Source organism: Embiotoca jacksoni, unplaced genomic scaffold, assembly GCF_022577435.1.
Source record: "Embiotoca jacksoni isolate LCO1_2020_lvr unplaced genomic scaffold, fEmbJac1.0.p SCAF_5, whole genome shotgun sequence".
Classification (NCBI taxonomy): domain Eukaryota; kingdom Metazoa; phylum Chordata; class Actinopteri; family Embiotocidae; genus Embiotoca; species Embiotoca jacksoni.
In genome coordinates this window covers 23,233,664-23,245,442 of record NW_027185403.1, presented here as the reverse complement: position 1 = coordinate 23,245,442, position 11,779 = coordinate 23,233,664, and the positions used below count along the sequence as shown (strand labels likewise).

At 41.5% G+C, this 11,779-nt stretch overlaps 1 long non-coding RNA gene across 1 annotated transcript; it reads left to right on the top strand.

Annotated features, from left to right (window-relative positions):
- Positions 1-9,836: 9,836 nt before the first annotated feature.
- Positions 9,837-11,295, top strand: LOC138211430 (uncharacterized). Its single transcript, XR_011179337.1, has 3 exons — positions 9,837-9,923; positions 10,159-10,319; positions 10,401-11,295. It is a non-coding gene; the product is annotated as an uncharacterized lncRNA (long non-coding RNA).
- Positions 11,296-11,779: the final 484 nt, after the last annotated feature.

Genomic DNA, 11,779 nt, shown 5'->3' with positions numbered 1-11,779 from the left:
TGAAGAAATATATCTGATGAAACAAAGATATCTGATGAACAAAGATATCGGATGAACAAAGATCTGACGAACAAAGATATCTGATGAACAAAGATATCTGATGAACAAAGATATCTGATGAACAAAGATATCTGACGAACAAAGATATCTGATGAACAAAGATATCCATGTTCTCATGTGTTTTTAACATTTTAGCTCCGTGTCATGTGTTCAAACCAAACCGGTCCAGCTAGCCTCCTCTAGGATTGTAAGTGCGTGACTATCCGTGGTGTTACGGTACGGGTGCTCGGAGCGACCAAAAAGGACCAAAAGAGACCCGACTTCACCAAATGGGTCATTAAATAGACCTATAACAAGTAGAAACTACATCATATTACCTATTATATGAAATTCTATTCTAATGATATGTCCCCATTGAGGAGGTGGATTGATATTTCTAGTGATGAGCAGGGTGTGATGTCATGATGATTTGACCAATCAGATTGGTGGATCGGAACTACTGGTTGTATAATACACTTGAATGTGAATCGTAAAAGTTGCTGAAGTTTTTTCCATCTAAATCTGTGACTCTGTATGCGGTCAGCACCGTGTTGGTTACCAGATCATCCATCCAGCCCTCAAATGTTTTACATCACAGCTCAGCATCGAGACCCTTTTTCTGCCAATACTTTATCTTTACCCCACAAAAATGTTTTCTATTTTTCCTCCATTGTTGTTCTTTGTGTTATTTTATCTGTTGCTCTCAAATGTCTCCCCATCCTTTCTGCTTGATTTTAGGTTGAACACTGAATGGTTGCTTTGTAGTTGGGGCTTGTAGCAGACACTCATTGTAAGAATTAGGCCTTAAATTTCTGACTTTGAAGACCAAAAATAGCCTGCAGCTAAATTTTGACAAAGTCCCAAATCACTTGTCGGTGCAGATGTCTAACAGTGAGATCTGCACCACACTTTTATTCCTCAAATGTGGACCTCACGTTGTTACTGAGTGTGACTACAAAAATCCCAGTGTTTGATTCACTCATCGGATTGAATTAAGCTCTCAGCTGCTAAACTGTTCTATTTGTCTTGTTCAGCTGTCAAAATGTAATTTGTGTTTTGTTTTGGTCAATATTTAGTTTATCTACAATGTGGTGCCAATGGAAGAAAAATTCTGTGACGTCATCACAGCTTCTTTTAAGATGGTTCTGCTCAAAAAAAGCAAAATATTATTTGATTTTCTGTCAAATCTAAGTGAATATTAGGTTTGAATGTGTCGTATGTTGCCTAAAGTAAAAATCAAACAAACCACAGTGATATTGTTCAGTGGTTAATCTCCACTTAAACACTACATTGAAAAAGGATTTTAATATTATAAATGGCTTCATCTGCCTTAATTGTAAAAAGAAAATGGTACATATTGAGGTGCTGAGTCTTCCAGGAAACAAACAGAAGTTGTGATTATATTCAGTGTTACTCTCCAAAATCCGCTGTGTGAAACCTTGAGGTCAAGGGCATCTTCTTCATCACGCAGCTGCTAAAGCAAAGTCACAAAAGTGTTTTAAATGCTGCATTATTTATACCAATGCTAAATACATTATCGACCTAGTATATACAATGTTTTCAATCACAGTAGCATGGTAGTAGCAAAATAAGTAAATAAGCACAAAACTAATGTTTAAAAATAAATTCAGGTATAAATTATTTTTTTTTCTTTTGCAGACATCAGGTTGTAGTCTTTGTTGTCTTTCTGCTTTTCTTGGTGCATTAAAGACACTTAAAGGTCAGTGAAAGAGTGTAAAACCACTGAAGGTGTCCTGTGGTATCTGACACCAGGACATTAAGGGACCTGTTTTCGTTTCCCTCGGCGCAGTGCAGAGCTTTATTTCATGCTGGTACCAAATTGTGCGTCGATGCAGTTCAAGTTTCATGTCCAAGTTGCACCTTTGTTATCATTATTAAATCATTATTTTGATTGCAACTTTCTGATTTCGTTAATTATATAAATCTCAGCCTTAAAATGTAAATGACGCTCAGGTTAACTTAAATTACACGTAAAGACGAAACAATTCAAAAGTGTTTTCATCTCCTCATCTGGGTTAGTAATCTACCAACTGTGTAAAACTACCGAGTGAACCCGAGTCATCGACACACTAAAGGTTAAAGCAGTTTACACACAGCAGCTCATGACTGGAAAGTAAATTAATCAAAGTCAAAGCTCCTGGTGGAGTTTATTTATTAACACACAACATCAGTTTATGTATTAACACACAACATAAGTTTATTGATTAACACCACAACATCAGTTTATTTATTAACACACAGCATCAGTTTATTCATTAACACCTCAATATCAGTTTATTTATTAACACACAACGTCAGTTTATTTATTAACAACACAACATCAGTTTATTTATTAACACCATCAGTTTATTGATTAACACCACATCAGTTTATTGATTAACACCACAACATCAGTTTATTTATTAACACACAGCATCAGTTTATTTATTAAAACCACAACATCAGTTTATTTGTTAACACCATCAGTTTATTTATTAACACCACAACATCAGTTTATTTATTAAAACCACACCATCAGTTTATTTATTAACACCACAACATCAGTTTATTTATTAACACCACAACATCAGTTTATTTATTAAAATCACATCCGTTCATTAATTAAAACCACAACATCAGTTTACGTATTAACACCATCAGTTTATTTATTAACACCACAGCCTCAGTTTATTTATTAAAAACACAACATCAGTTTATTTATTAACACACAACATCAGTATATTGATCAACCACACAACATCAGTTTATTTATTAACACCACAACATCAGTTTGTTTATTGAAACCACATCCGTTTATTAATTAAAACCACAACATCAGTTTATTTATTAATGCCATCAGTTTATTTATTAACACCACGACATCAGTTTGTTTATGAACACCATCAGTTTATTTATTAACACCACAACATCAGTATGTTTATTAAAACCATGTCAGTTTATTTATTAACAACACCACATCAGTTTGTTTATTAACACCATCAGTTTATTTATTAACACCTCAACATCACTTTATTTATTAACACACATTCATCAGTTTATTTATTAAAACCACAACATCAGTTTGTTTATTAACACCATCAGTTTATTTATTAACACCACAACATCAGTTTGTTTATTAAAACCACATCAGTTTATTTATTAACACCACAAAATCACTTTATTTATTAACACACAACATCAGTGATGATGTTTGAGGCACATTGCTCTTCATCATTGTTAATCGATTAATTGCGTCGGGAGGTTTGAGTGTGCATAATATACCTGTGCTCACTGCTCAACATCGTCCCAGCACCTGATTTCTTTAGGAGGGTGGATCAATAAGTTCTGAGACTTCTGTTACGTGAATGGAGTGCTGCATCGTGACATGCGCCGAGGAGAGCTACCCTTTGTGAGGAGGTACTTCAAGTTTCGATGCTTGATCAAACTCAGCACCTGAGTTCCACATGCTTTTGTGAGCAGTGGTCCGGGTGCGTCTAAACAACGTATAGCAAAGTATGAAGCAAAGTGTAACCTGAAGTCAGGACCTTCTTACTGTACGGTAACAGAGTTAGACGCTGAAGCATACTGCTGTGCTATAAAATTAAATTAAAGTGATTGAGACTGAATTCGTCAGCTGCTGTTTAATTACCAACCTGATCCCACGTTAATTATCAGAAACATGCATTGTAACTTAAAAAGGTGCAGGGAGGAGGAATGGTTTCACACTGCACAACGCTGTAACCTTCATTTCACCCACGCAGTCTGCTCACACACCTCCAAAGAGCCAGCTGAGTCACTGTGCCTTTGTTTTTGTGATGCAGGTGTGTGAAGCGCCGCTGCAGCCGCTGGAGGAGCGCTGTGAGGCCTTTGAGCTGAGAGTGCGCTTGATAGAAAAAGGCTTGCATCTTAAAAAGCTGAGAGCTGAGAGGACTTGGTGGATGACTTTTGAGTTTCATAGACGGCCCGTGCATACAAACTAAGCTGCAGTTAATTGATAGTGCCGAGCAGGAGCCCACATCGCCTTCCAATGGCTGCCGTAATGAATGACTATTCTCTGAGACAGGCCTTGGCTCGCTGTCTATCTGTCTGTCTCGGCTACGAATGTTGTTTTGCCCAAATTGCTGTCACAATCGTTTAATCTGCTCACCCCAGAGAGAAGAGATACCCGCCTCGACATCTCTCGCTGTTCTCTTGGCCTGCCTCCTCGCTCCTCTCTCTCTCGTTGCCCTTGCCTCTGTGCTCTTCAGTCTTATCCTCTCTCATCCCCTTCTCCTCCACCTCCCCTCTTCTTGTTTTCGTTCTCCTCCTTGAGTGCGCTGTGTAGAATTCCTATTTGTCTCTCTGGTGACACTAATTGGAAAATAGCTTGAGGCTTCCCCTGAGCTGCAACCCCAACAGGCTGTTTGTTGATTAGTGGCGACTTAAGAAAGTTGGTCAAGAGAGTGGTGACGGACAGGAGTCTCCTCCGTCCATCTGTCCCTCTGAGCCATGTCGGTGCACAGACAGACATGGACATTGGGGAGGAGGGTTGGGAGAGGGGGGGGGGGGGGTGCTGCGTTGGAGCTCTTGTGGTTTGAAGTTGGTATGAAGCTTTGATAACAGAACTAGCGTGCTGCAGCATGTAAATCCACTCACGGGTCTATTTTGAGTACATTATGTAAATGTTTAGAAGTGGCCATGCTTAATTTATGAAGAAGGGCAGGCAGTGTGAGTCTGGAAGTGTGTGAATCGAAGTTGATGTTTTGCTAGGTTCTCAGCATACTACATCACTTACAGAGACATACTTTGATGATATATATTCAAATCTGTGAAGAAATAATTGGGCCTCATTCACAAATGTTTTCTTACCGTTTCGCACAAATTTGTTGAACACAATGAGAACATATGACTTTTGAACTGCGCACTGACTCTGGGACTGCACCTATGAAGTATATCGTTCTGCTGGAGAGGAAAAACACTGTGGTTTGTTTGTATTTCTTTATTCCCAGGATGCAGATACAATGCTTTTCCAGGTGGGGATCTGCACCCTGCCATTAAAATGACTTAATCTCTGCTAAAGACCAAAGAGAGCCGAGCAGGTCCGCCTCATTGCACGATCCGAATTGTTGCCCAAATCTGCCATTTTTATCATGTAGTCAGCTGCGGGGAGGTTGTTACTGTGACAGATTTTAAAAATGAACATAGATAGCAGAAGAGGAGGAGAATACCGGCTGACATGAAGTGTCTTCAGCTGCAATACCAGCGAGTGCCACTAGAGGTCGGCTCCAAAAAGCCTCCGGCTCCATAGACTCCCATTCAACTTCTCTCATCAAATCCAAAGTGAATAAAATGTGTCCATCAGTTATCTCGGTGTTGTTAGCTAAAGTCACTCCTTCTTATTAGTTTTCTGGAGGTCCATCTGAAAATAATCCCTCATTCATTAGAAAAGAAGATTCAAGAAGACCTGTTTTTGGGGGCGTGTCTGTTTGATTGACAGGCCTGTGGTGCAGTCAGGTTACAGCTATCGGTGGGCGGGACGTAGTATCGTCAGGTTTCCAATCAGATCGGTCAGATCCACCGCTGGCTCCTCCCCCAGCTCGTCCAAATATGGTCACTTCCTGCTCCGAACCGCTCCGAACTATCAAGATGGTGACGGACAGAATCTGAACTGGAGGATTCATAAAGTTCACAAACCAACGATGACATCACTGATGGATGATGACATCACTGATGGTTGATGGTTGGTGTGTAGACCAACGTTTTACATCCTGTGAGTCAGACTGATGGAGCTGTTACGTAGCCAGTCAGAATCAAGTTAATCACATGACTGAGAAGATGGATGTAGTTTTAAGGTGACAAGCTGACGCAACAACTGCCACAAGATAATTTCACGATTTCAGTATTTCTGTGATTATTTTGACCAGTGGTGTGGTTGTAAAGAAATGGTAGCTTCTAAGGTGTGTGTGTGTGTGTGTGTGTGTGTGTGTGTGTCCGTTCCAAGCACGCCTCCCTGGTAGGCCGGGTCCTTTGAAGTCGGGTCCTTCAGAGGCTCAGCAGGACTCCTTCCTGTCATTCAGAGAACATAATAAACCGGTCTGGTGAGTGCATCATTCGTCCTCTTCTTATTCATTTCTAGTGAACTAGAACCAGTAGAAGAGCCACCAGCTGCGCATTGGATTATGGGTAGCCCAAGGATACGCTTGATGCTTTCTGGACACTTCTGTCCTCGGCAAGCATTTGAAGGCTCTTTCACATTGGATCTGTTTTTTGTGGGATTTGATAACACATCATCGTAGAAAGGCCGAACGAGGACTCATCCTTTAAACTGAGGAACACTCAGCGGGTAGCAGCTGCAGGTATTTATGAGTGTGTACGTTTCAGTGGGTCTGAGTTTGTGTTTGTGTGGCTGATTATCTGAATGAGTGTTAGTGGTAGGCATCGTCATCTGGTTCATCATCAACAGACAAACATTCTCCATTAAAAACAGAAAGCAGGAGGCAGATAAGTTGATCGTAACGTCCTCACGCACACGATACTCGACTGACTGACCTCTGACCTCTGACCTCCTAACTGCCAAACTCCCCCCTTTGTCTGCTCATAAGATGTTCATGTGTCCATTTCCTGATTATATCATGTATGGGTGGCACAGTGGTGCAGTGGTTAGCATTGCCGCGTCACAGCAAAAAGGTCCCGGGTTCAAATCCTGTCCTGGCTCTTTCTGTGCTGAGTTTGCATGTTCTCCCTGTGCTTGCGTGGGTTCTCCCCGGGTGCTCCGGCTTCCTCCCAACATCCAAAAACATGCACCTCAGGTTAATCGGTGGTTCTAGAAATTGCCCTAAGGTGTGAATGGGCTTCGTTTCCGTCAGTCTCTCTGTGGCCCCAGGAGGGAGGCTGTAGCTCAGTCAGTAGACTGGGTTGCACACAAATCAGAAGGTTGGTGGTTCAATCCCCAGCTCCTCCTGTCCACATGCCTAAGTGTCTTTGAGCAAGACACTGAACCCTAAGTTGCTCCCGATGGTGAACCATCAGTGTGTTGTAAGTTGCTTTGGATAAAAGCGTCAGCTAAATGAAATGTAAAGTAAAAACATCACAATGATACATCCAAACTTTAAGAGGGCAAAAGAAAAGTGTTCAAACTGCACAATGTTGTTCTGATGAAGCGAGAGAAAAACCCATCGTTTCTTAGATTCGGATAGAAATCACCGCTTTTGTTCCTGATGCAGCTCTTATCCACCCGTTCTTATCTCAGACTGAGAAATACTGCTGCTTCATCTCAGAGATACATTTAGTCACCAAAACCCACATGGGTTAAGTTGAGGAAAAGATCGTAGTTTGGGTTAAATGTGATGTGATCTCAACTTGGTTACGTTTAGGCTTCAAAACGTCGTAGACAGGTTTAAGAAAAGATCACGGTTCAGCTTGAAATATGTCATTTTACATCAGTAACGTTACCTGCTTAACATAAGTTACTTACTGTATGTCGTATTATATTAGTAAATTAAAATAAATCCATGTAGACTTCTGCCTTCAAACATCAACCTCCTGCGTGGAAGATTTCTCAGTCACATGACCGACACCGAAAGGTACTTTGTGTTTATCAAGGAACTCTGCATGTCCCCACCCCTCTCCTTCAGGCCCTCTCTGCTCCATCAGAGAGGGGAGATCATCTCAAATCAATATGCTCTCAACTTGTTGAACTAATGAGGTAGCTTGTTTGCTGGTGGGGAACACAGCTGGTGGACTTTAAAGGCTCCTGTTATCCTCTGGAGGCAGACGGAGAGGTTCCTTCCACACTGGGGAATATTTGGGTTTCTCTCTGGTGTTGGAAGGTCATGGCCTCTCTGACATTACATATCAGTCCATAAGAGTCTAAACAAGAAGTTACTGTATGTTAAATGTGGTTGAGTTTTAGGGTTTCTACAAATAACAGGTGCTGTTTTCTTGTGGGAAGTCCACGAGTCCAATTAAAGTTTGAAGTTTCAGAACTTTTGAAATGTTGTCATTAAACGGTTCGCAAGCCACGACAAAAACAGGAGAAACACACGGTCGGACTAAAGAAACAGACAACATGTATTATAAGAAAGTAAACTAACAAAATCTACTTAAAGGTGTGACGTGTTTGTCGGTCTGATCAGAGTGTCAGCTGTTGTGTTTGTGGATGAGATGGAGAGCTGAGACACAGATCAGGTTCTTATTTACACCTGAGAGACCGGCCAGGTGCTCCCAGTTGTTCTGATTAAACCCCGCCCACCTGCACGGAAACAGAATCACACACACACACACACACACACACACACACACAGCAGGTCTGGCTACTGCATATCAAATAAAAAGGGTCCAATGTCAATTAATGCTGTTATTAGGTACCAATGATGGGGAGTGCTGACAGTAAATGTCAATTAATTCCTGCATGTGATAAATATTTGGAGCCTATTTTAATACCCAACAAACAGCTATTTTTATTATTATTATTTATTATTCTGTAAATTTATCTAAATGACCTACAGAGATGTTGGTGAACCCAGCAGGAGCCTTCAGTCATGTTAACTCTCCCATTAAACAACGCAGTTTGTAAAGATGAAGTGAGGAGTCCCCCAGATGGTAACATACATGTGGAAGAGCAGGCCTGTCATGATCATGACATTTTAGTGGATGATTAACTGTCACACATTAACTCTCTGTTCATTTTATGACACTTTTATAGTATAAGAATGATCCTTATTTAATAAAACACCTTATGGATGTGACCGGTAGAAAACACACAGGAGTCCAAATAAGGTGGAACTGGAGACTGTCATAGCCAAAAATACAAGTTTTATTACAATAGAAAAAATAAAACGTATCTGTACTTGACTGAATAAGGTAAAAAAAAAAAAAAAAAAAGAAGCCTAAACACAGGAGATAATGAAGGGTTGAATTAAACTATAGTTTTATTTTTTTAAAATTTTATTTCACTTTATTAATCCCCGAGGGGAAATTTCTTCCCTACAGCAGGGGGGCTCTCAGGGGGGAGATGCTGCAGCAGGCTGCCACTAGCGCGGCGCCAGGTAACCTGACCTGAGGTGCATGTTTTTGGATGATGGGAGGAAGCCGGAGAACCCGGAGAGAACCCACGCAAGCACAGGGAGAACATGCAAACTCCTCACAGAAAGGCCCAGGACCGGATTCGAACCCCCAACCTTTTTGCTGTGAGGCGACAATGCTAACCACCGCACCACCGTGCCGCCCTTAATGCACAAATCAAATCAATAATCAACATTAATAATCAAAGAAAATAAAGAAGTCATGGAGGCTGCTGGAGAATAATGTGAACAATACAGGAAAAATAAGACAACTGCAAAGTAGGGAAGCAAACTGCAACACTACTGTTAACTAACTCATTGGACCGAAACCAGACTATTCTGCAGCACTACAATATAACGCAGTTAACGAAACTCAGACCAAAACATGAAAACAAGACTACCATCATTTAATCTCCCTGTCAGCCACACTGGAGGGAAATAAAACAGAGAAATGACCCAAACTATTCAGCAGGAAGACACTAACACCGAACAAGCTGTGGAGAAAGAATGTAGAAGTCTCTGGTATAACATTCATGAAGAGAAACTAAAGCAAATTAACATAAAAAAGAAAACTACAACAACATTTTACACACTATATGCACATTGGGAACAAATGAAAAACCTTCCAGGCCTGAAACAAAGGTGTACAGGAAAGAGGTCCAGGTGAGCTTCCTGCCTCCTTCTATAACCTCTGTCCTGCCTTCCTCCCTGGGTCCTAGTGCTAGACCCTGTTATTTACCCGGGCTCTCCTCCTCTGCAGTGAGTTCGTGTTGAAAAATGGAAATGATTCGGACTATGACACATAACGACTGCGGTCAGCTGGTTGTGTATGAACAGTGACAGGTCTGAATACGACTCTTCTTGCTAAAAGAAACCCTGTTTTGTTTTTACTGTCAGCTCTGGCAGTCGTTTCTGACAACTCTGTGATTGATTCGAGTCCAACGGTTGGCAGTCAGACAATCAGACTTGTAAACAAGCTGAGAGGTTTTGTGTCATCTGAACCATTTCATTATTTGGAGGTAGAGCTGACAGTAACCTGATACAGTGTGCTGCTAATAACCTCTCATTACACAACCAGCACCGACACAACGGGTCAAAGACGGAGCAGGAAAACAGCGAAGCATGTTCACATCTCCAGCTCCTCCTCTGCTCGGGCTCTCCTTCGAGGCTTTTCTTTAAATCTGGGTGGAATGAGACACATGAAACATGTAAACATGTCCTGAGAGATTCTGTTCTCAGGTACAGGATTCCCATATTTTGTAAGTCTATGCTCATTTTTCTGTTTCTAACAATACATATTTCTCTTTCCTTCCTCCACAGTCAGACTGCTGCTCTTTGCACTAAATATAAATATGTTGCACATCACTGACCCATGAGCTCCCAATATAGCAACAGAAACTTAGTTTGCAGAGGACCACGGCCTCTTTATGGGGAGGGATGAGCTTCTATTTTATTTATAGCAGCGCAGCTGCACTGCAATTTGTAAGAGGAAGCTGTGATGTCACGGCCCAGGCATTCGTGAGAAGTGGGACAAAAAAAAAAAAAAAATCAACTTGATCTTTTACGAACTAAATATAACATTTACAAAAGCAAGGTGGTGGTAATTCATTGTGATTTTACAGAAGGTGGTACAAGGATGATTTTCTTATTCTGTGAGAGGGTTGTTCATAAAAGAAGTGCAGTGGACTAGAGATGATAAAATCATTTCACTTTTACAGATACTTGAATACGTGTCTTTTCTATTAACAAATAAAACATATGAAACTACATACAGTCCAAGGTGTTTCTGGTTTCAGTGCAGACGTTTAATCATAAACAATCAGAAATATCCATCTATACCCGCTGTATCCTGAACAGGCTCACTTTGGGCGGAGGCAGGGTTACAGCACACCGTGGACAGGTGGCCAGTCCACCACAGGACCAACTCATAGAGACTGAAACAAACACCATCCACGCTCTCATTCACACCTAACGGCAATTTATAGAATCACCAATTAACCTGACATGCATGTCTTTGGACGACGGGAGGAAGCCGGGGAGCCCGAAGAGGACCCGAGCAGACACGGAGAACATGCAGACTCCACACAGAAAGGCCCCGACTGAGGTTCGAACCCAGAACCTTCGTGCTGTGAGGCGACAACCACCGCACCACTGTGCTGCCCCCAATCAGGAATATGAGATATAATTCAAAATAAAATGTTGTTGTGTAACTGCGTCCCAGTAAAAAACAGAGTATTTTCCTTTTTCACTAAAACTCATGTGTTTGTGTGTTTGTGTCCCAGTTCTCCAGGATCACTTTGTTCTACCTCCACTCTGAACAGTTCTCAGCCTCCTGCATTACTCACACAGCAGCTCATAGACGGTAAAAACAAAGAGGATCTGCTGTTGAGTCGTTGTGTTAACCAGCATTGTGTGCAGGGATGTACAGTGTGTGTGTGTGTGTGTGTGTGTGTGTGTGTGTGTGTGTGTGTGTGTGTGATGCAGCCGTAGGCAGCGTTGACCTTGTGTAGCGCCGTTCATCACAGTGGGGGAAAGGGAACCAAGCAGAGACACAAAGCCTTATCGGATGAAAATACTCTTGTTGTCAGAAATAGCGGTGATGAAACTGCTGACGCCGGAGCTCCGCTCTACTTTTTCACAGCATCGGCAATTTGAGCCACTCGACGGCTCGACGCTCGCACTCCTCCGTCCTGATGCAG